This window comes from Garra rufa, chromosome 6, assembly GCF_049309525.1.
Source record: "Garra rufa chromosome 6, GarRuf1.0, whole genome shotgun sequence".
Taxonomy (NCBI): domain Eukaryota; kingdom Metazoa; phylum Chordata; class Actinopteri; order Cypriniformes; family Cyprinidae; genus Garra; species Garra rufa.
This window is the reverse complement of record NC_133366.1, coordinates 22,607,915-22,624,593: the sequence shown is the minus strand read 5'-3', so window position 1 is coordinate 22,624,593 and position 16,679 is coordinate 22,607,915. Positions and strand designations below refer to the sequence as shown.

The 16,679-nt window shown below is 38.4% G+C and overlaps 1 protein-coding gene across 1 annotated transcript in view; it reads left to right on the top strand.

Moving 5' to 3' along the window:
- Positions 1-16,679, top strand: part of galntl6 (polypeptide N-acetylgalactosaminyltransferase like 6) — a 270,730-nt gene that overhangs the window by 98,048 nt on the left and 156,003 nt on the right. The window lies entirely within an intron of this gene.

The following is a 16,679-nucleotide window of genomic DNA, read 5'->3' as shown; positions in this document are numbered from 1 at the left end:
ATGGTCCTTCAGAAATTATTCAAACATGTTTATTTGCTGCTTAAGAAGCATTTCTTTATATTATCATTGTTGAAAACAGCTTCATTTTTATTTATTGATTTATTTTTTTGTGAAAATACATTTATACGTTTATTGTTTATTATAAATTTATCAATTTTTTGGTAACATTGTTTTTACTTTGAATTTTGATTAATTTATTATGTCCTTGATGAATAAAAGTATTAATTTCTTTCAGAAACAAAACAATATTGCTGAACCCAATGTTTTGAATGATATTTCAGGTTTTAAGTCCTCCAAAAATATACCCCATTTTCTTACAATATAAGTGCCTTTACCATCTATTCTTTTTCTTTTATTCCTTTATTATAGATATTATGCAATATTCGAGCACGTTCTCACTCCCAACTCGTCACATATTGACGCTTGGTCAGGACCCCTTGGTGTCAATTTTTGACGCTCAGGGTACCCCTTTAGCATCACTTTTGAACATGCCCATACCCTCCATTGCTTTTTTTTTTTTATACTTTATTATGTCTTTTAAATAAAAAGAAGAACATATTCAATACATTTTTACAAAAATAAATATTTCTTTAAAGACATACATTTTCTTTTTAAAGTTATTCCTCATTTTTTTCTCTCAATTTCTCATCCATTTTTTCCCTTTGTGGTAATACCCACCACCCACATAATCAAAAAATTATAAAAAAAATAAAATAAAAATCAAACCTCATTTACATACATAGACATCATTAATACCCTCCATTGCTTTTAGTTGTTTGCATTATGCATCACATTTAATATTTTGCTTGCAAAAATAGAAATCATTTTATAGAAATTACGACAGCCGAATCAACCTCATAAAACAATTAGGTCCAATCAAACTATTCATTAACTATCAACTAATATGTGGATGGACGCTAGCGTTTCATTCAGCAGCGAGACATATCGTCCTGTTCAGGTTAGGCTACTGTATTACTATTGAATAGTTCAGTTTTTCGTTACAGTAAGTTTACCAAGTGACTCTTACCATTTGTAAATGAGATGGACCTCATCCACCACAATCCCGATCAGGTTGTCCCGGTAGACCTTGTTCGATAACATTTATCGCCACTTCTTTTTTAACAGCCAGGACTCGGGACTGCCGAATGCTATCTGGCATTGCCCGCTTCGGATCTGTTCTTCTTCGTGGTCGCCCCATGCGCTTAACTACCAGCGGAGCAAACTGATAGATTAAACTCTTGCCGTATCCAGTCGGCAAAACAGCAAAAACGTCCTTCTTGCAAAGGAACGATTCGAGCGCGGTTTTCTGTTCCTCTTTTATATGAAAAGCCAACTCGTTCATTGTAGCGGCCAAAGCCTTTTCAAACAACTGGTGTTCATCTGTAGCCATCTTTCAATGTTAATGATTCCGGACGTCGCAGCGCTGTCGTCATTAGCTTAGCTCGCCTGTGGCCCGCCTACATCAGATGCACCGATTTGATTGGTTCCCAGAACTGCTTACGTAATGCAGTAACGTGCATCATTGCTCGATGCCAGAGTGTCTTGCAGAGACAATTCAAATTGTGCTCTCGCGAGACCTCTGGATTTCCAGGGTACTAAATGGGTACACTGTGCATCAAAAAGTGACTCCAAGGGGTCCTGACCAAGTGTCAATAGGTGATGATTTGGGATTGAGAATATGTTGGATTTTCTAGTGATATCGGAACTAAACTTTTTTTAATGTTTCACTATTTGTATCACTCTGCTTGGGGTATTTCTCACAGTAAGTGGCATGATGGACACCCAAATCCACTATAATTTTATAAATAATACAGTTTTTTTATCACAAAATGTAGTTTTAAGAGTTTTTAACCAAGAATGTACTTTATTTAAATGTATGCGGTTTGTTAACAAAGATAATGTCTATTTGAAGATTTGCATCAATGTTTTCGGAGATGTGAGCTCCAGAGCGTCAGAGAGCATTCAGCACTCATGAACCTGCAGAGAGCAGCCTTATCTCGGCCAGATCCTCTGGAATTTGCTGCTGTCTCAGATTTGTCTTTAGTGGGTAAACATGAGATATAATTTGTTTTGGGTAAATCTAATGGCCAGTCTTTGATCTCATTAATCTATTGTCTATTATAGTTTTGATTAGTGTGATTACCTACGGCTGAATCACAGTCGTGCGATTATACAGCCAAATCCCACTATTATTTACTTATTTTTGTGGTAATCAACAGTACGCCACAAATGTTGTTGATTAAGCTAAAATGCTGCCATCATGTGAAAATGATAACTAGGGGTGGGACGATACAGGTAACTCACGATTCAATTCTGTGGCGCCACATTCCCACGATAATGATAATATCACGATTCGTGATATCTACGATATTCAATATATTGGAAGAAATTTCATCAACGATATATATCACAATATATGTGACTGAAAAAGAAAAAAATACCTATAATAAGGAAATCTTATGCATTTATTAATGCCAACATTTCCAACATTGTGCAAAGAAATATGCATTTGGATAATAACTCACTGCCTCCTGGTCTTCAATGTAAACACTGTGCAGCTAGACAGATAAAAGTGCATGAACATTAAAAAAAACATGAACATTAATTAACGTGTAAACCATGATACTGAAACATCAGTAGTAAGTTACTGTAAAGTGCTTTATGTTAACGAGGTGCATTTGCAGATTCGTAGTGTTGCTGTTATATTTTATCTTTGCTAAGCAGTTCTTGCAGATTGCATAGTCTTTATCCAGTGCCTTTCCGTTGACTGTCTCGTAAAACCCGAAGTGTCTCCACACTTTAGAGTGGAAACTAGCGGGTGGGTCTTTGATTTGTTTCTTCTCGCTTCTCTTTTTTCTGTGCTTCTTCTCTGTTGTTTTTAGTTAACTTGTGTTCTTCACTGGCCGCTGCTTCCGCCACTTTACCCCTATTTACTTGAACAGCGCCCCCCGCAAACAGAATGGTAGATATTGGGTAGTGACAGTGACACTGACAACGGGTAAATTAATCATTTTGTGTTGTAATAAAATATCGATATTGGCCGTTAGTGTATCGATTATTTATTGCGACAGAGAGCACAACAATATATTGCAATATCGATTTTTTTTCCCACCCCTAATGATAACATCAATATTATTTTTTGATTAGCATTACTGTAATCTTGTGTTGAACCAGAATTTTCCTTCGAGGTCAACAGTATTAGAGAAACAAATTTACAGTCCACCTCCTGTGAGCACAGTGTTGGAAGTGTGAAAAATCACATGCGACTAAGAGAACTCAGCATCAACTTCAATAGCCTCTAATTTGTGTTTTTACCTGCTGGAAGCTGCATTTGCAGTAATTACTGACCAGCCTCCATGTGCCCTTTCAAAAGCTACAGATGACACAATTAGTATGGCGTGAAGATTGTCTGGCTGCTCCCGGACACATGTACATGCACACACACATAAACACGTAGCCCACAGACACCGAGACAAAAACAGGCCTGCAGTTTTGCTGGCACACCTTGACAGTGAATGATTACTATGCTCTGTGTTTTGCGAATGACGACGAACAACTCCTGCAAGCCAAATGCGTTCCCCTCCAAGATAACGTCCTTGAGCTCCTCCACAAAGTGATGTGAGGAACCGAATGATAAAAACTTTGCAGTAACAAGCTGTTCAGATAGCACCCTTTTCTGACACGCGAATTGAGAAGCAGACAGTGGGATACTGGGCACTTTTGCTAGCCAAGCCTCTTAAAGTCTTCTGCTTAGACAGCATAATTATTACAATCACCTCACCTCTTTTTGAGAGCAGACACCTGCATGCCGTGAACCACTTCAGAGAAGCAACTTGGAATGTTACTTAAAGAGAGAAAGAGTGCTCTTATCTCCGATCTGTCAATGCTTTAGTGAGTACACCCAGCGTGCATTGCTCCAAGAACAGCACAAAGTGCAGGTGATTTTTTAAAATATGCATGCAATTTAGGTGTGCATTCAGCCATCAGGCTATTTGCTTTGAAAACAATAATAGAATAAAGTGTAGAGGTCTGTTCTATTCACATACTGTACTGTACAATTTTATGCCATTTTTGTAGAACAAGGAGTTTGAGTAGTGTGTTCACACTGAACAATTCAATAAGACAGAGTTTTGACATAAAGTACTTGTTCAGTCAACAGAGTTGGCCCTCATGTAGCAGTACAGAAGAGGTTATTTCTCCGTGATGGTGGCTTGATCAAAAATTGTCAAGATGGCGGACGCGGTGACTGCTGAAATTTCTCAGTGGCTGATAAGGCTGTTCCTCTGGGTGTTGGTAGTCCACTGATTAAAGCGTAGACAGGTCAGGTGACCATGAGGAGAAGAGATAAGACTTGCCCAGATGCCCTTGGACATTTTGTTTGCTTTGGTGAGGCTTCTGTGGAGGGCAAAATGGCAGAATCTCTCTGGAGTCACTGTTGATGTGACTGATTGCAGCAAAAAGAGACAGTGATGTGCTCATTGTCATTGCCAGTCTGCCATGACATGAACGTTTGAAGCAAGAATCAGCCCTCTTGCTGGAGAGTGTCGATAGTCACCTATTATCAGGCCACTGTGGTGATTGACAAAAAACAGTGTCAACTTCAATCTGTGGTCAACTTACAAATCTAAGATTGTAACATTTGACTTTTTTTTAAATATGTGTGTAATGTACAATATGTAAAAGCCCATTCTTTAGGTATACAGTATACTTTAGGTTCTTTAGAATTTTCTTTTGCTCACCAAGCCTGCATTTGCTTGATCAAAAATACAGCAAAAGCAGTAATATTGTGAAATATTGTTTACCATTTAAAATAACTGCTTTCTATTTAAATATATTTTAAAATGTAGTTTATTCCTGTGATCAAAGCTACATTTTCAGCATCATTACTCCAGTCATCAGTCTCACATGATCCTTCAGAAGTCATTCTAATATAGTGATTTGCTGTTTGCTGTTTAAGAAACATTTCTTTTTTTACGTTTAGCATTATTTTTATTTATTGCTTTTTTTTTTTTTTTTTTTTTTTTTTTTAGCAATGATGCTTTAAATTGATCAAAAGTGATTATAAAGACATTAACATAATGTTACAAAATATTTCTTTTTTTTTTTTTTTTTTTTTTTTTTTTGGAGCAGCAAATCAAATTATTAGAATGATTTTTGAAGGATCATGTGACTGGACTAATGATGCTACAAATTCAGGTTTGAAATCACAGGAATAAATTACATTTTAAAATGTATTCAAATAGAAAACAGTAATTTTAAATAGTAACACTATTTCAAAATTGTACTTTTTTGCTGTACTTTGTGATCAAATTAATGCAGGCTTGGTGAGCAGAAGAGACATCTTAAAAAAAACATACAAAAATCTTACTGTCCAAAAACTTTTTGCTGGCAGTGTATTTGAGCAAAAATTTCAGTGGAAACAGTATATATAGTGAAATGTAATAAATTTTTCTTTGTTCTATTTTAATACATTTTAAAATATACTTTATTCCTGTGAAGGCACAGTCACATGATCCTTTGTCATTCTAATTCTAATTCTAATTTGCTGCTCAAAAAGCATGTCTTGTTATTGTCAGTGTTGAAAACAATGCAGCTGAATATTTTATGGAAACTGTGATAGATTTATTTTTATTGAAAGTTCAAAAGAACAACATTCATTTGAAATAGTAATCTTTTGTAACATTATAAATGTCTTTATTGTCACTTGTTAACAAATTTAATGCTAAAAAAGTATTCATTTTTTTTGTTTCTTTCCTTCACTAAAAAAGACAAAAAGACAAGTGTCATACTAAATGCCAACAAATTATTCAGTGTTGTGAAATTTTCATTAGTGTTTCATTTTAAAATGATATAACTCTTCAAAAAGTGATAAACTACTTGTCAGAGTGTATATTGTTAATGTAGAGAATATAGTGCATGATTTAGGACATTACATATGTAATTTGTTTCTTCAGTAGGGACCACTTAAATCACTATTTAATTGCATGTGTTAGCTATTAGCTAAAAGCCATTACAACTAGCAAGTGGTGGGGTAAATCACCCCAAAATACAGGGATTATCTAAGCAATAAATGAATCAAGGTGAAGAGAAAATCCATTGTCTAATAGCTTTTGCTGCACAGGAGGCAACTAATGTACCCTAAGCTGGTTGGGCTCAAGATCAGCCTCAGGGATCAATGTTCTTAAGCCCAATCAAAGCAATTCCATCACATTATTTGGCTAGACTAATTGCTCAGACTAAAAAAGTGCAAAGTTTAGGCCTAATAAGATTGACCCGTGGAATAAATGTGTTCCCCTGCTTTAAAGATTATGCTGACTTCTCTTATCCAGGGGCACTTGTTAAATGAACACTTCCTGTGCATCCGCGTCTAATCGCTATTGCCATAAAATCATTGCTTGTGCATATTTCACAAACTGCTGCAGTGTCTCTGATTTAAAGGCACAAATCTCCGGATCAGCCAATGTGTTTCACACATTATCGCAGTTTATCACATACTGTACAAGTTTTGCTACCCATTAGCGGAAGTACGGTGTTCTGGTCCCCTGGGTGTTGGTGGTCTGCTGACTGAGTCTCGGTCTTCCTAGAAGGGCCAGGAAACCACAAGAAGAACAGACAAGATCTGCCTGGATGCCCTTGGACATTTTGCTCCCTTGGCGATGCTTCTCCGGAGTGGGAAGTGGCAGAATCTCTTTGGTGAGTCTGTGGATGCGATTGATTGGAGCGGGCAAAAGAGACAGTGATGTACTCTTTGTCACTGCCACTCCCCCACGGCGTGAAAGTTTAAAGCAAGAATCAATCCTCTCGTTGGCGGCCTCATGGTGGCTGTCGATAGTCATAAGTGGCTGACCTTCCCATCAAAGTTTGTGCCCCTCATCAGGCTCACGGACTCTGGCAGATATTGCTTGGAAAGCTGCATCTATCAATCCTGTGCCAGCACAGCCAGTGTAGAGAGAGGGATTGTCATGGTGACAGGGCTTTGAGGGTTTTTCACAAGAGCTGAAGTGTTAATAAACCTAATAACACCACCATCGGTGGCAGATGTTCAACAGGAGTTAGCATTTAAATGCAAAAACATTCTTTTTTAAGCTCCGCTATGCACTGAAAACACATTGAGTTAAAAGTCATAGTCATCTGCATCAGCAATCCCCAGTTTGCACAATGCAGACGTTACTGTAACTAGCAGATTGTATTGTTTCACATCTTTCCTAACAGATATTATGCTCTTCATTTACAATGCACTGCACTCAGTCGTGCATAAGGACAGTAATTGGTCTTGTAGCTACTTCAGAGACTTTTCTACTTAAAAGTATGATGCTCAGAACTGGTCCCTGCTGAGAAAATGGTTATCTCTCGTTCCCACTTTGACACTTCACCACTAAGGGTCTGTCTCCCTTTCCTCAGGCTCTGTACCACTGATGAGCTCTGTCAACCTCTGTCTTTAGACATGGTACTGTATGTACTACATGGAGTGAAGATAATCCTTGAAGCGATGAGCTACATTTCAAGCTGCACTGTAAAAAGTAAAAAAATACTGCAGTTGTGAAAGAAACACAATCCGAGTGAGTCATCAAATCATTGAAAAATGATATGTTCACTTACTGATTCATTCAGGAATCAAACAAGTATTTGCTTTTTATGAGTGACTCATTTAATCATTCACAGCTTTTGTTGGCAGAGCAAAAATAGGCACAGATGACAGTATTGTCTCTAAAATATACTTTACATAATATCTTCTTGTTACACTGTCCCATAAAAGCAATATCACACTACCAAATCAGCAGCCAAAAAGAACATATGATATACTCTGTGTAGACTTTAGTGGCTGGTGACTTTAGTTGTCTGAGAACAATGATGAAATTTCATTTGAATGAAATATAACCTGTTGTTTTTTGTTTTGTTTTTTGGAAGCAAAATAATTACATAATATTACATAATATGTCCTTCAAATGACAAACTATTTTTGAGTTTGCCCACATCTTGCTCATTTTGAAGTTTAAAACCATCATTAAAGAAAGAGTTCACCCAAAAATGAAAATTACCCCATGATTTACTTACCCTCAAGCCATCCTAAGTGTTTGACTTTCTTCTTACAGATGATTACAATCAAAGTTATATTAAAAAATGTCCTGGCTTTTCTATGCTTTATGTGAATGGGTGTTGAGATTTTGTAGTCTAATAAAGTGCATCCATCCACCATCATATAATTTACTCCACACATCCATATTTAAAATTTTATAAGCTTTAATCTCTAGCTTTTCGTAACTGCTGTACACGCATACACAAGGGAGTGGCGTTTTAGGAGATGACAATATGCTAGGCTTTGCAAGAACTAAGTTTTGTTTATAGCAAATGAAAACTAGTCTCCTCTTGGCTTTTATCACTATCTTCCGACATTTTTCTGTACAAATTTGTGACTGGCCTTTGTTTTACTTTTTCCACTGCGCTTTCGTGTTTGTCACTAGCAGAAGCTAGAGATTACGGTTTATGAAGTTTTAAATATGTATAAACGCATTGATTCACTTCAGAAAGCTATTATTAACCCCCCGGAGCCGTTTGAAGCACTTTCTTGATGGATGGATGGATGCACTTCATTGGACTTCAAAATCTCAACACTCATTCACTGCCATTATAAAGCTTGGAAGGGCCAGGACTTTTTTTTAAATAGCTGATTATATTTGTCTAAAAGAAGAAAGTCATAAAATACCTAAGATGACTTGACAATTTTCATTTTTGTGTGTACTGACCCTTTAAACACAGATTTGTGGATTGCGCTACATTAAAAAGATGAACTTTTCTCCATCTCTTTTTCCTCCAAAATCAGCCTGGCTCCTTGACAGGCAAAGCCTTTTTATAATGAGATACATCTACGCCCCACTCTGTTCAATCAGTCTTCTCAGGTAGTCCATTTCCTTGGCTGTGGGAGGTTGTGAAATATTCAGTAGCATGCATCAGTACTCCTATTATTGAAATCAGCAGCTACTCTTTTTAAAAGGTGTAGCCATTAATCAATCATTACCGGAACATTGGCTTTATTATTTGCTTCATTACCAAAGCTCTACCTCTGGCAACCACCATTCTGTGTGCATGAGTGGAATCTAATGCAGCAACTAGTGCCATTTTTCCATCATTATGTGAGCGCTAGAGGTCTATTGTTGGAGATTACTGATAATGTTTTCACCCTTCAACCTTACAGCCCTCTGTAACAGCCTTCTATTGTGTACGGCCTTTCAGGATTAATTAATTATGTCACCATGCTTGTGTCTGAAAGGCATCTGAATGAAAGGCTTAAGACTTCAGGTGAACTTAATGAAAGTTTTGCACAGCATTTCCAGTATGTAAGCATTCATAAAGGTGCTAAGCTTCAGTTAAAGTTATCTCAAGTCGACTCTACATCTCTAATGGCCAGCACTGAAGCGATAAGAGAAGTCATAGAGATCTAAAAGGCCCGATAACCAACCCACGACTGTCCCAGCATGATGACTTTTTATCAGCTAGATTTAGAGAGACCCCCTAACAAGATTCATTGCTTTTCTTTTGCAGAATTAGGAAGGGTTATCTGCAAGAGCGGTCAACTGGAGGGAGACCGTCGCAATTATCATATCGCTGTCGGCTATCGATTTCACCCTCGTCTTAAAAAAGGGGTATCCAACATCCAACACCAAACAAAAAAGAATTTCTCATGTCACTCGTCGCATCGCCTTGCTCGGCTGAGAAATGGGTGGAAATTATTCTCCATTTAGGGCAATTGTGCTGCTGCTCAATACAAAGCCATTATTGTCCTCAAGAAATAGAGTAACATCTCTGTAGAGGAGCGGCCGCCATCACGTGGGAGTGTAAAAGCAGCTGTGATGGATGTTGTTCAAATGTAATGACTGAACTTGCAGTCAGCACTGTAGAGGAGGAGAAGGCAGAAACCATTGTGTGTGGTGCTTATTGGCTTCTGTTTTCACTTGGCATAGTCAACTGAAATCGAGCTGGGAAATAAACTTCCTCGCACACGCCGAGCCCTGAAAGAAACTCGCAAATTGAATATTGCTCTGGAAAAAATAAGACCGCCTTGACTTGGCCGAATGCAGCTGCGGCCAGCACGGCAATTTATTTGGCCGTAAATCAATGTGCCACAATGCCACCGGCACAATTTTGGTGGTGGATTTGAAAAACAGCAGCTATTATCATTACTATTTGAGCACAATCAGCCTCATGTCTCCAAGCTGATTAGGAGTTGTCCTGAATGGCTCTGATTGTGTAATGATCAGCTAATTACAAAGAGCACAGTCCCATGCTGTGGTGAATTCAGCCTAGCTGCCAATGCCAGTCTGGCAGAGTGAATAATGCAACACCCCATAAGAGTCTCACTCACAATAGCGCTACAGTAATGGCATTAGAGCACATAGCAATTGATGTTTTTTTTTTTTTTTTTCATGTGTTCCTTTCTGCGGATGAAATGTTCGCCTTGAATATCTCTTTGTAAATATTGCATCATATATCAGTCGCCAATGTGTATTTACAGACAGTTGTTAAGTGATCTGTGTGGCTGCGGTGCATATTGCCAATGAATAATAGAAAACAGCAAAGCAGAGAGCCATGCCTGTAGCTCCAGTCATATTTATTATACATAACCATGAGCTACTGCAATTAACAAGAGTAAAAGCACAATCATCTACTTAAGTAGTATTTTTAGTCTTGTTGGCATTTGAGGAGGCATTCATTTTATTTAATATATATTATTGTATGAAAAATACTGCCAATGTAAAACATACTGTAATGCATACAAATGTGTCTTAGCAGTGTGTGGACACAACCACCCTACAATAATAAAGATCCAATTACTTCTTTTTTTTAATCCCCAAAAACCTAAACAGTCTCAATTATGAAGCCATTTTTTTTTGAGCATTATGATGTCATATTGCTCAAGCCCCACCCATGACCATTGACGGACTGTCCCATATTAGCATATTTCGGCCCTCAGCCACTCTGTTCACCATTTTCTCTGTGTTCAAGCAGCTGTAGCGACAACAACATCTCGTAAGCAATGCAGGTGCTTTGTAGTTGGGTGTAAAAGTGAACATGAGAGTCTTTTTTCCTGACATCAGAGCCACTGATGATGCAGTGGTTTAGTTTTGTTTTTGAAACATTTTACTCGAGACTGCTTTCTGAACGAAGGCAGGTTTTGCTAAAAAGTTAAAACTCAAGGATGGATCAGTACGAACTGTTCGTGATCTAGCTGCACCTCTAGAAGTAAGTCAGTCTTATAGAATTTGTATTATTATTTGCAAATCGCCTTTCCTCTTCCATGGAAGAAAGTGGTGGGGTGAGTGAAGCTCATTAGCATTTAAAGAGACATTCAACGAAATGTGTCACTGGTATAAAAAAAATGTGTTGTTTTACACGACTATTGAGGAATTGTAACCAAATTATGTAACATGCATTTCATGAAGGCCCTAAAGAATTCAACCTAATCTCATGATGAAAACGTGAAAACATTCCTGTGGAAATGTTTTCGCAAGACGCAAAATACGTAGTACCATTTACATTACATGACATATTACGTTACGTGACATATTACGTTACGTTACGCTGAAAGAGTGTTTTTTTCCTCGGAACAGATGAACATACATATGGTACGTTTTATGTGACGTTGGTTTGGTACGTGTCACTGCAGTTCTGACTTGAAATGTCTTTTGAGTGGTGCTATAACTCCAGTGCTCTGTGACGTTTTAAAATAATGTACCATCTGCACTACACCTAAACCTAAACGATAGTATGAATAAAAGTGAATGTGACATAGAAATGCAATCGCATTCAGCTCTTTCATCGCAAGTCATTTTTTTTACAGGATTTGTACCCAAGGATTCCGCATCCTAAGTCAAATTCTGTGATGACTGATCTACCAAGCAAGCTTGTTACATCTGGAAAGAGAAACATATGGAGCTGAAATCATAACTGTGTACGAAAATGATTACAAATGCTTTTTGTTTTACAGCCTCTAGTGTTCATTTCTGTTAGAAACTTCAGTGATATGTACTTATTGGTACATATTCCGCGTCTTCCCACAAATTCCCACAGGTATGTTTTTGTCACGAGATCAGGTAGAAAGAATTATAGCAACTTGTAGAAAATGCTTATAAATTAGCAAATTTATTGTTTTGATTGTCTAAATATAGCGTCTGTTTTTCAATAATGGTCTCTGAAATTTGTCCCTGGTGTAGTAGCTGCAACATGCTTGTCATAGCAGAGTTCACTCCAGTGTCCCTTTTGGCTGCTGTGACAGTGATAAGCACTTTGTTCCAGTATTTGGAGACAAAAATAGGGAAACTCACAGACCAAGACTGACCAGCATGTCTCTTCTAGAGTGAGGGCTTTGCAACCAACCAAATGTAGCCGAGCAGAACGGGGCTAGAATAGGTGGACACCACATCAGGCAATTCCATTAGCTGCATTGCAGAGCCTTGAATTTAATTCCATCTGCCACAGAAGAACAGTGAGCATCAAGAAACCATGTGACCCTGCAGAATGACGACAAATGTCCTCCTGTAACATGTCGTAATGTGAACTTCGGGGCAGAGTAAGACTGAGGTATTGTGAGGCCATGGTGCGTAGAGGGTTGAAGCAGACAGGCTGGACTAGTGCGGCGTGCGCCTCGGCACTGAGACTGATGAGCGTGCCGTTCTGCAGAGATGGGCCCATTTATTACCGTCTGACATGACAAATCATTGCACAAGGATATAGGGTCAGTTTGTGCACTCTGCCACCCCACCACAACAAAGCCATTGGTAATTCTAATGGCCAGTATGTGCAAATGTGACATTTCTTTTATGGTCATGCAAGTATCTCCTTTTTGCAGCCGATTCTGCACCATTACGCTTAAAAGAAAGAGTTTTGTTTAAGCATAATATTCAGGAAGGGTTCCTACCGTTCCTCAATGACTGAAGGTACATTTGATCCACTGCATAATATAGAAAAAAAGGGATGTGGAGAACCACAACTGAATACAAAAAGACGCTCTTTGTACTTGAATGAGATCCTTACATGTCACACATATACATTTCAAAAACGGCTGAATTCTATGAGTAGGAAGAAACCTGCAGTACACGACAGTCCCATTTTTCATCTTCTGATACTAATACACAGCTCTTAGAAATATCCTCTCCACGTACAGGCATTTTATCTGATGGGTTTTTTCAACTTGTTCCCTGGTGCTCTGAGCTTTGATGTCCGTTTTCATTAAACAGATTGTGTTTCTTTTCTCACTATGCGAGGTCATGCTTAACAGGGCTTGCTTCACGTGCAAAGAGTTGGGTCACTGGTGAAGCGTGTCTGCACCGATTTTCAGAGCGATTTAGACTGGGTTTTGTCGTTGAGAAATGGCGGTGTACTTACAAGTACAGCTAATTGTATTTTCAATTAATTCCTTCGGCAAATGATGGTAATGATAAAAGCGGAGGTGACTTTTGGCACTACTCAACTGTGACTTTGTTAATTAGATTTGAGTCATGAGCAAAGCCCAGCAAATCCTCTTGTTTTTAAAGATGTTGTGTAATGAATGCAAATTTCACTTGTTCCCTGTCTCTCATCAGTTCTTTTTTTTAATGCACTACATGGCCAAAAGTATGTGGACACCAACTTTTAATTAAAGCGTTGTACTATTTCAGCTACTCCCGCTGTCAGCAGGTATATAAGATCATGCATACATCCATGCAATCTGCTTAGACAAACATTTTTTGTATAGAAGGTCATATCTTTTCTGTTCCAGCATGACAATGTGCCTGTAAACAAAGTGTGGTTCATAAAGAAGTTTTTACTGAGTTTAGCATAGAAGAACTTGTTGCGAGCTGGTACTGTTGTGAATGCGTGTTGTAGACTGATAGGACAGAGGAAAAATGTTTAATGGTTATTTTTGTTTTCATTGTGTTGAGTATTTTCGAAGCTTTATAAAATTAAGGTTGAGCCAGAGATATCACATGGACTATTTTAAAGGTCCCATATTGTACACATTTCTGGAGGTTTATTTTAGTTGTTGATGTCCTTAAGAATATATATTTGCGGTATAAGTGCCAAAATCCATCTCAATATATTTTTACAGCTCCTTTTTTAGGAGCTCTGTCAAAAACAGGTCGATTTTGGCCCATCTAATTAATATTCATGAGTCTCTCTTCTGATTGGCCTGTTGTTTTCTGAGTGACGCACAGCCAGGCCAATCACAGGTAACTACGGTCATGTATCATTGTAGCCGAACCCAGAGCCATAGAGAGAGCCTAGCCTGCTGATACTCAACAGGATATTTCAGAATGATCATTAATGTTTTTTTCTTTTTCAAACACCGAATGCAGTAAGCTACATAACTGTTGCTTTAGTAAAGCCCCTTTCACAATGTGCACTGATTCTGGAAAATTACGGGAACGAGCGCTGTGTGAACAAAAGCCAGAACCATAAAGGCAGTGTTGTAGTGATGATGCACGTTACCCTGCGACTCTTCATGACAAAAAAATACGTGCAAAGTGGAATGAAGCGGCGATCGGGCAGAGCCAGCTCCGCACTATCAGCGCTGAAGCACAGTTTGTTCAGGTTAGTTTCAGTTTAGTGAAACGTACGCGTCGCATTACATCTCACATCCAAACGTCACATGTCTTTATGGGTTGTGTGTAAAGCATGCACAGATTCTGGAAAACAACTGTGAATGAACCAAATTAAACAATTCCGGAACAAATCATGGGAAACATTATCCGTGTATTTACCGGAATCGCTGTGTGAAAGAGGCTGAAGTTGACTTGCCACTGGTCTCTTATATTCACTTTGTTCTGAAGCCTGTGCAATGATGTAGTTTCGACATCTTTAGACTGAACAGGGTTTTCTAGATTAGTTTCCGTGTTGTTGTTGCTTAGCAATGTTATGGACACGATATTGTCTGGGTTTGACAAAAGGAGGGTGGGACGGTGGTTGGTGCTGGGGTGGTGACTGAAGGCGGTGACTGAGTAGATCGGACGTCACATCGTTACGGAAGTCACAGCGGCTTGTTAAAATGAACAGCTACTTTAAGCAGGCTGTGCTTAAAGGCCCCTAGACCTCATCTAAATATCTAATCTATCTAAATATCTTTTTTTTTTTTTGGTTTACTATCTTTTTAATGTTAATTAATGCATGAACTAATGGTAACTAATGGGAATTAGTTTTTTAGTAATTAGTAATTAGTAATTTAGTAATTAGTAATTAGTAATTTAAAAAGAATAACAAACCCAGGAGTTATCGTTTATAATAATTACACATTTCTACATGAACGTTTTTCAATTATGACATACTCGTACTTCATAAGCAAAATGCACAAGACATTATGCTGAAATATGATCAGCTGAATCAAAACTGAAACAAATTGACTTTATGCTAAATGTAGCATGAACAAACCTGAAAATTGTCTCATCACATCCGTTTGTTGAAGAACGTATTTACAGCAGTATGAAATAATCAGCTAGTCTACCTAGTTCATTTATTGTATGCATTTTATTCAATTTTAATATCCAAATGTTAGTGAGAAGAAAAATAACAAACCTTCAGATAACAGCTTATGCGATGGACATCGGTTATGCCCATCTTTGGTAGCTCCTTTGGAGGCATCTTGAGTAAAACAGCTCTATATTTGATGAAGCACATACAGAAGTGATGAAACCTGTTTTACAGAATAAAGTTTGTTGTGCATAACCCGCACTGCAACCATATTGTGTATCCATAGCTGTTAGATCTGCAGCTAGCTAAGAGAGGAGATGTACAGAGGAGAAAAACAGCCTTGCGAGTAAGGATAAAATCTACTCTGCGCAGCTCAAACAGACAGGAGGAGTCACCCATGAGAATCTCCCTCTCTGTACAAACATGCTGAAGCTCAGCACAAAAGAAGAGTGTTTTCTGCTTACTAACCCTGATGGGAGAAAGTCAATCTCTGGACCTTCTCAAGCAGGGCTCGGTGGTCCACTCCTGCTTAGTTGAACAATTGTCTGGCGGGCTGATGTATTATTCATCTGGACGGGTTTGCTGGATTAGTCCCTGCCCATGGACTGTTTTCTCTCTGTCCGCAGTGATATGCTGATGGCTTAATGATGCGACAGGTCTCTGGGAGGTGGCGGATGCATCTGGCGGCTGCTGACACCTGCCAAAAAGAGAATCTCCTGATGGGAAGAGAGCAGCTGCACAGCAGATGCAGGCTAATAAAACACTGCTCTTTACTGGCCTCTGATTGGCCGGCACATGACAGAGGTGAACAAACAGAGGTGTTTAAGCTTAATCACCAGACAGGATGCTGAGGTGAACAAACTGATGCGTTTACCTCGTCTTCCTGTCGCACACCGACATTTCCTTGATAATGCCAGTGATTGTGGATATTTTATCAGCGGCTTGCTTTTATTTGCATCATGCATTTTTAATTCAGATTACGCTTAGGGGAAAATTGCACTGTATTTCACTCTTCAGTTTTTAAAACTCTAAGGCTTTGTCTACAGTTTAAAGACAAAAATATTTGCGCCTATAATCTCTGGTCTCCATGGATGTGTCTGCCAAATAATAGTTCATTGAGTCAGTGAACTGCAAGAGCAGCAAATATGCCCACCTGGAGTAGTAAAATATTCATGTCATACCTGGTGTAATGTGGCATCACTAATGCAGCGTGATGGCAGATGGAATTTTGCTGGGTTGGG